The following is a 7,183-nucleotide window of genomic DNA, read 5'->3' as shown; positions in this document are numbered from 1 at the left end:
TATATATATATATATATATACATATATATCATATATATATATATATCTGTATCTGATTATATATGTATAGATATATATATATATATTATATATAGATATATCCCCCAGACTATAACATATATATATATATATATATCTATATATGGTATGTAGATATATATATATATATCTATATATATGATATATATATATATATATATATATATATATATATATAAGTGAATACTACAGGAAATATAGTCAGAAATCCAAGCGCTTTCGTCTTTACTCAGACATTGTCAAGGAGTTAATGAAGTACAATTGGAGAGAAAGGTCTCAGGTACAAAACAAGATCAAGAATACCAGATGGTTAATTGTCAAAAGGGTAAAAATTAAAAGAGATAATCCAGGATTATCGGATATTACACGGTCAATGAATGTCATGACGTTCTAATTCCTCCTCCAAATATTCAAGTAAGTCATCTACAGGCACTTTTGTAAATAAAGAGACAACATCAAAACTAACCCATTTTAATAAACAAATTAAATCCATTTTGAAGGGCTTTGACCATTTAATTAAACAGTTTACACCACATTGCGCCTCCCTACCTAATATGTATGGTTTAGTCAAGACATAAAATCAATAACCCTATCAGACCCATCATTAGTTCAGTGGGCTCAGTTACGTATAATTTATCTAAATGGCTTGTAAAAATTCTTACTCCTTTGATTTTATAAACAAATTGAATAGTTTAAATTTGAATTCAAGTAGATGACTTACTTGAATATTTGGGGGAGGAATTAGAACGCCATGCCATTCCCTCAAGTGTAGCAAACCTCATTAGTCTTATAAGGTTATGTATCAAAGATTTTGTTTTAATGGGGAATTTTTTGTACAAAAGTTTGGCATGGCTATTGGTAATCCCTTATCTCCTGTCCACCTTTGCAATCCATTTACATGGAATTTTTTGAGACAAAAACTCTTACCAAGAATTTTTGCCCCCAAAAGTTATTTGGTTAGATATTGTGGAATGATATCTTCTGTATTTGGCCAGTTCACGAAAATCTCCAGGAATTCTTTATAATCTCAATAATTTAGTCCCTTCTATAAAATTTCTGTAGAGGAAGAAAAGAAATTGTAATTTGAAATTTTCTTATGTAACTGTCCATAGAAATAATAGAAATTCCACCTTTTCAGTCTTTCGAAAATCAACTAATATTGCCTCTTTTGTTCATTACTACTCCAATCACCATCAAAATGTTAAATTCTCTGTTTTTTCTGGGATGTTCCTAAGGGCTTTACGTGTCTGTAGCCCGCAGTTTATTGACGCTGAAATTAAAACTATTTATGATATTGCATTGAAACTTAAATACCCAAAGACTTTTATAGATGTGGCATGGAAAAGAGCTAGAAAAAGATTTTATTCAACTAAAGACACTCTTGAATTTAGTAAGCATAACGTTCTAAAATTACCCTATGATGAAAGGTTTTTAGATATTCCTAGAATTTTAAAGCTATTTAACATAAATGTTGTTTTCAGTAATATTAATGTCAAGAGTTTAATAATAAAAAATTCTCCTAAAGATCTTCCAGGCTGCATATTTGAAATTCCTTGCAAAAAGTGTGATAAAGCAACATCAATATTCTGTGAGAACTGGGCAAATATCGAATGCATTATTAGTACATATGAGAGATTTAGACCATCCTATTAACTGGAGTCAAGCAAGAGCCTTAATCCCATGTAATGACACAGTTAAAAGGAATATCATTGAATCTTGTTCCATCAAGTCAAATAATAGAAATGTTGTAAATTTAAGTCTTGGTTTATTTAAACTTGATGCTTTCATTATGAAAAAAGTTGTAGATAAATATAAGCAACAAAATTAATATATTCAGTTTTTACATGTTTTGGACTGTAAAGATACTTTGTACTTTCGGTAAGGTTTGTGACCGTGTGATATCCGATAATCCTGGATTATCTCTTTTAATTTTTACCCTTTTGCCACAATATGGTTTGTTATGATTGCATTTGATAGCCCAGTTGTGGTTTTGTGTATGACCCTTTTATGGTTATATCTTGGTATTGAGGCATAGCGTAGTTATTGCGAGAAAGCTCTGACAATAATGCATTTAATTTTTAATTGTATAATGTTATTCTTTATGGTATGATTATTTTATTAAATTTCAATGAGAGATCCTGACAGAGATAATGTATTTTTAACATTTTTCCATGTATTGGTTTAAGATATGCTGGCTCATTTACTAATATGTAATAAGGTTATTTAAGATTGTCTTTTAGTATGTCTTTTTGTATAATGATTATTGTGGAATGTGTGGTACTTTTGATATGCTCCCTATACTTGACGTAATTTACTGTCTCTATTGAAGAGAAATAATTGTTGCTCATTTCAAATTGTTTTGTGCTCCTCTCTTATTGCTTATTTTTATTATGGTTATTTATATACTGACTCAGCTATTTGTGTTTTCACTTTACTTTTTGTATGTACTCATTTTGATAATTTGATCATGATTCATCTGCATAGAGTGCACATTTAGTTTATAATGAATTAGTATTAACGCAACTTTAATGGTTTTTGTTTAGTTCCTTGCTCATTTGTCTGTCCCAGTTTCTGCCGCTCATTCCAGTTCCGATCTTTTGAGTTTTAAAGGACCTGGAGAACCAACTGTGGTTTGTTATATTTCTCAACATCAAAATGAAACATTTTCCCCCTCGCCCCCAACCAAAAATACAGTGATATCCCATCCTAATTTAATCATAACATGTCCTCTTCCCAAAAACCTTTTTCGCCAGCTTGGTATTTCAGTGGCATCTTAAAGGTCCTGGTATAAATTCTCGTCCGCCAATCCCATTATTTATAGCTCTGAATTTTTACTTTTTTCAATGAGCAATTTTCTGTTGGTATTCAAACTGTGACGTCTGTTTATTTTCCTGCCTCTACTAGTGCCTTTCAGTAATATAACCACCTTCCTTCTCCTCTTTCTGATTTCCGTCAATGGTGCAACTCAGTTGTCCTCGTCCTTACTCATTGGTAAGATAACGTTTCTTCCTTTCTGAAGTAAACTTAAACCTGGAGGGCTTTACATCCAAAAGATGCGAAGTGACAGTAGCAGACTTGATGATTATCCACTGAAACGATTAGTGCTTGGTATTCACTACGAAAATCACTAATTATCTAGCTTTATCTGTATTTTTAAGCAACTTTTTAGACTCATTTTGAGATTTGATTGTACAATTGTTAAAGGAGAAAAGTTCATTGACACAAACCCTTAATAAGGGAAATTACATAAACTCATATATATTATATTTATAGTGTTCAGAATTAATTTATTGTTTATCAAGAAAAAGAGAATGAAAAAGGATTTATATTGCACTAAACTTTATTTGTGCTTCCTCCATTACCATAATGATGATGTCTTATACTGATTAGTCATGTGGAAAATTAGTTTACAGTTTAATCATGATGGTGGATGTGTTCACCATGATGGTAAATCTTCACATGGGAGTGATGGAAGTTGGTGACTTGTTCGTAGATGCGTTCATCTTCAACGTGGCGATCGAATGGGAAACCATGAGGCCTCTTGTCTGGGTAGACTCCATTGACACCATAGTGCATGAAGTCATCCTTGGAATGCAGATCAGGTATTGCAGCATCAGCTTCACCATCAGTAACGCAGACAAGGAGATCAAATTCCATGCCATTGTGGTTACCCTTGGGCAGGAGGAAACGATTTGGCAGGCCAGTGGCGCTTTCATAGTCATGAAGATCCAGGTCACCTCCACTTGACAGAGCAGCTTCAGTCTTCTCCATGAGTGTTTTAAAGCTGGGGACGTCATGCACAGTGACTGAAGAGTCAGTGGATTTACGGACTATGTTGTTGCTTCCAGGAGACACTGGTTAGATCAAAAGGTAATGAATTAGCTTATTTCAATATTAGGAACAATGTTTTAAAATAAGAGATTAACATTTAACCAAATTAGCAAATACATACATACATAAATTATATATATATATATATATATATATATATATATATATATATATATATATATATATATATGCTAGATATAAAAAATACTCACATTTTACCCAGAATTTGTCGAGCTCGATGGCTTGCCATCTTCCATCATCGAAGGAGAACTCCACACCGTTGTTATCTTTATGAGGCCAAGCAAATATTCTAATCGTTGCCAAAGTTTCAGATCCCTTCTCATTGTTAATATCAATTGTTGTAATGAGAATTCTTTATGTCTAGACAGCGGACATATGTATCAATATCAACATCAGCTATTTCTTTCAGTGTCGTCTACAGCGTTGAGTAAACTGTACTCAAAAATCTTCAAGTAAGTTTCCAGAGTTCCATCAATAGCAACGTTTAGTTACACTTACTCCTTTGAAATCTAGTTCATCAAAAGTGTAGCTAGGCAGAAGGGTCAATCTTTGTGCTCTCTAAAAGATGTTATCCATATATTTATGAGTCGGGAAGAAACCAGGATCTCGAAGTGGCGGTTTCAAAGTGTTCCATGACACCTGGTGGCATGTTATATTTTCCATGGGGATCTGTCTGACGACCAAGCATGATATGGGCAGTGTGTGAAGAGCTCCATAATACTGGGCATTGGGGCTGTACAAAAGAAGACTCGATTACATCACCAAGAACATCAGCACCACGGTCATTCATGATATCAATGTGAGGAACATCCTTCCTTTGATAATATAGCCATGAGCAATGGCATCTCGGATACGGCTCTCAATGATGATCATGTCTCTAACACGTGCAACACCATCGACGTCCTCGAAGTCAATGTCATCAGGACGAGAGGGGAAGGCTCCACCATATTTGTAGGAGGTATGAGGAGCAAAATCCATCGTGAATAGGTTTATCCCAATGCAGTTCCTCAACTGGCTCCAAGTATTGGAAACAATTCTCTCTGCATCAAAACGGACAGTGAGACTGATTATGTATCCAATAGAAATTTTCTCCCTTACGGTCAAGCTTATGAGAAAATAAGAATCCTTCCACCAAGAATGGGAAGTTCCAAATGCCCAGAAAAACGGGTGGTGGGTATTCATGCCAATGTCTTCTCCAAAGTAAGGCAACACGTTTGTTTCCTTGTTCTAGCTGTGCCTGTGAATGACGATTTGATTTTTGGTAGGTGTCTGTCTCATCTTAGCTGCATAGCTTCTGGATGACTTCGGTGTTGGTGAACATGTGGAGGTGTGGACTTCATAGAGTGGAGGAAGACAAACATGTTTCAGCCAGTGGATGGTGGATGACAGCAGCATAAACTGCATATACGAATTCTCCCTCGTTCATGCGATCACGGAAATAGGCAGCATTTTCGACGACCGTTTCCCAGTCCTTGCAATGCATGAAGACATCGAAAAGCATAATAGCTTCTTCACGGTGCCTGTCATTGAAGAGGGAGAACCAATGCTTTTGTTGCAGCAGTCGGTTATCCTTCAGCTCTTTCATAAGGCGGTGAACAGCTTCTCCATTATCTGAATAGTGGGATTTGTCGGCCTCTGGATCGAAGGTTTTGGCATATTCTTTATGTTTTTCATCACGAAGGTGCTCATTGACCTTCCACAGGAGGAAGTTCACATCATGCTGCTTCTGAGCGTTGGAGGCATCTAAGCAAGAAAGAATATAAGAATTAGTAATATTCTATTCATCTCCTTTAGTAATTCTTTGAATGTGGAAAGGATGTCTTGTCACTAATATGTAACAATTATTGCTAAAGGTATTTAAATAATTAATCCTAACAATCAAATGAGATGTGAAGCAAATCCTGTTTTCTCATGAATGTAGTTAGAATGGATTTTTTTTTCGTGAAGAGAAAGAGAGATAATTATATTCGTAATTTGGCCTCATTAGTTCAACAAAACACACAATATACAATAGTTTAAAAATTTTTATATACAAATGAATGTAAAACTGCTGAAATTTTTTAACCATTACTCAAACAGATAAAAGTAATTCCTTGAATCTAGTTCCTTTTAGTTATATTCGTTGTGAAATAAATCTTTCTCCTAATAATCTCAAAATAGATTGTTCAATGGCAAATAAGGTAAGCTACAGACTTGAAAGTTAATAATCAAATTTCAAATTATAAATCACAGTTATTTTCCTTCCATATCAATAACTTATGTTTAAAAAGGATAAGGATGTCTGCTAAAAAATCACTTTCAAATAACACCAGAACGGTTTCATTTTTGTTAGTTCATTTCCAATATGATACTGCATAGAGAATTACGAAGTCTAACAAGTGCTACAATTACTTATGAATCTACATACAATTACTAACGATTACAGAGCTCTCATGGTCATCTGATCTGTATTACCGAGATGTGTTGTTTTAGAACGAAAATTTAGTCTTATTAAAGTGTATCAACTTAAAAGACGGTGTTCTACTCACCAGCAGAAGCAACAGAGAGCAGGGCAGCGCCGGCCACGGCCAAGAGGAGTAGAGTCGACTTCATGATGACTGAGCGCCACGATGATCGTCAACAGAGGCCTTTATATACCAAACTGACAGGTGGTCGTACCTCCCGTCCCCCCCCCCCCCCCCCTAATAACAACACTTGCAGCGCTCTTTTGGACTCTGCTATTGCTAACGGGGTTCCACAAGCAAACGAAAAAAAGGAGGCAGTATTATCATTAGCTGATAACATTCAAACTAATGAGATAAAATTCAACACGCAACGTAAAGCGCATATTAATCAAAGCATCTGTCATTGTATCCAAATATAAATAGATAGACAGATTGACTGATATATATATATATATATATATATATATATTATATATATATATATATATATATATATATATATATATTAGTATATATATGTATATATATATATATATATATATATATATACATATTACATATATATATATGTGTGTGTGTTTGTGTGTGTGTGTTTGTATGATATTTTTGTATGAGGCTTGGCACAAGAGCAATAGAATCGGCTATAGTATAGCTAGCTTTAATTTTAAGAAAGGTTGAAATCGAATAAACCTAGCAAACCAATTCCTTGGTACTGGCATAACATCGAGTTCACAATCCCTCTCTATGCTCCGCTCCTTCCATTATCTCACATATTCAACACCTCTTGACCCGCTGGAATGGCGCAGAACCAGAGAACGACTTGAACAGGTGGAAAAACCTGAACAGGT

General features: G+C 34.4%; 1 pseudogene; it reads right to left on the bottom strand.

Annotated features, from left to right (window-relative positions):
* Window positions 1–3,361: 3,361 nt before the first annotated feature.
* LOC135217400 (hemocyanin subunit-like) lies at window positions 3,362–6,554 on the bottom strand (annotated as a pseudogene).
* Between the last annotated feature and the right edge of the window lie 629 nt (window positions 6,555–7,183).

Source organism: Macrobrachium nipponense, chromosome 7, assembly GCF_015104395.2.
Source record: "Macrobrachium nipponense isolate FS-2020 chromosome 7, ASM1510439v2, whole genome shotgun sequence".
Classification (NCBI taxonomy): Eukaryota; Metazoa; Arthropoda; class Malacostraca; order Decapoda; family Palaemonidae; genus Macrobrachium; species Macrobrachium nipponense.
Note: the sequence above shows the minus strand (reverse complement) of the source record. Positions and strands in the feature narration are given on the sequence as shown.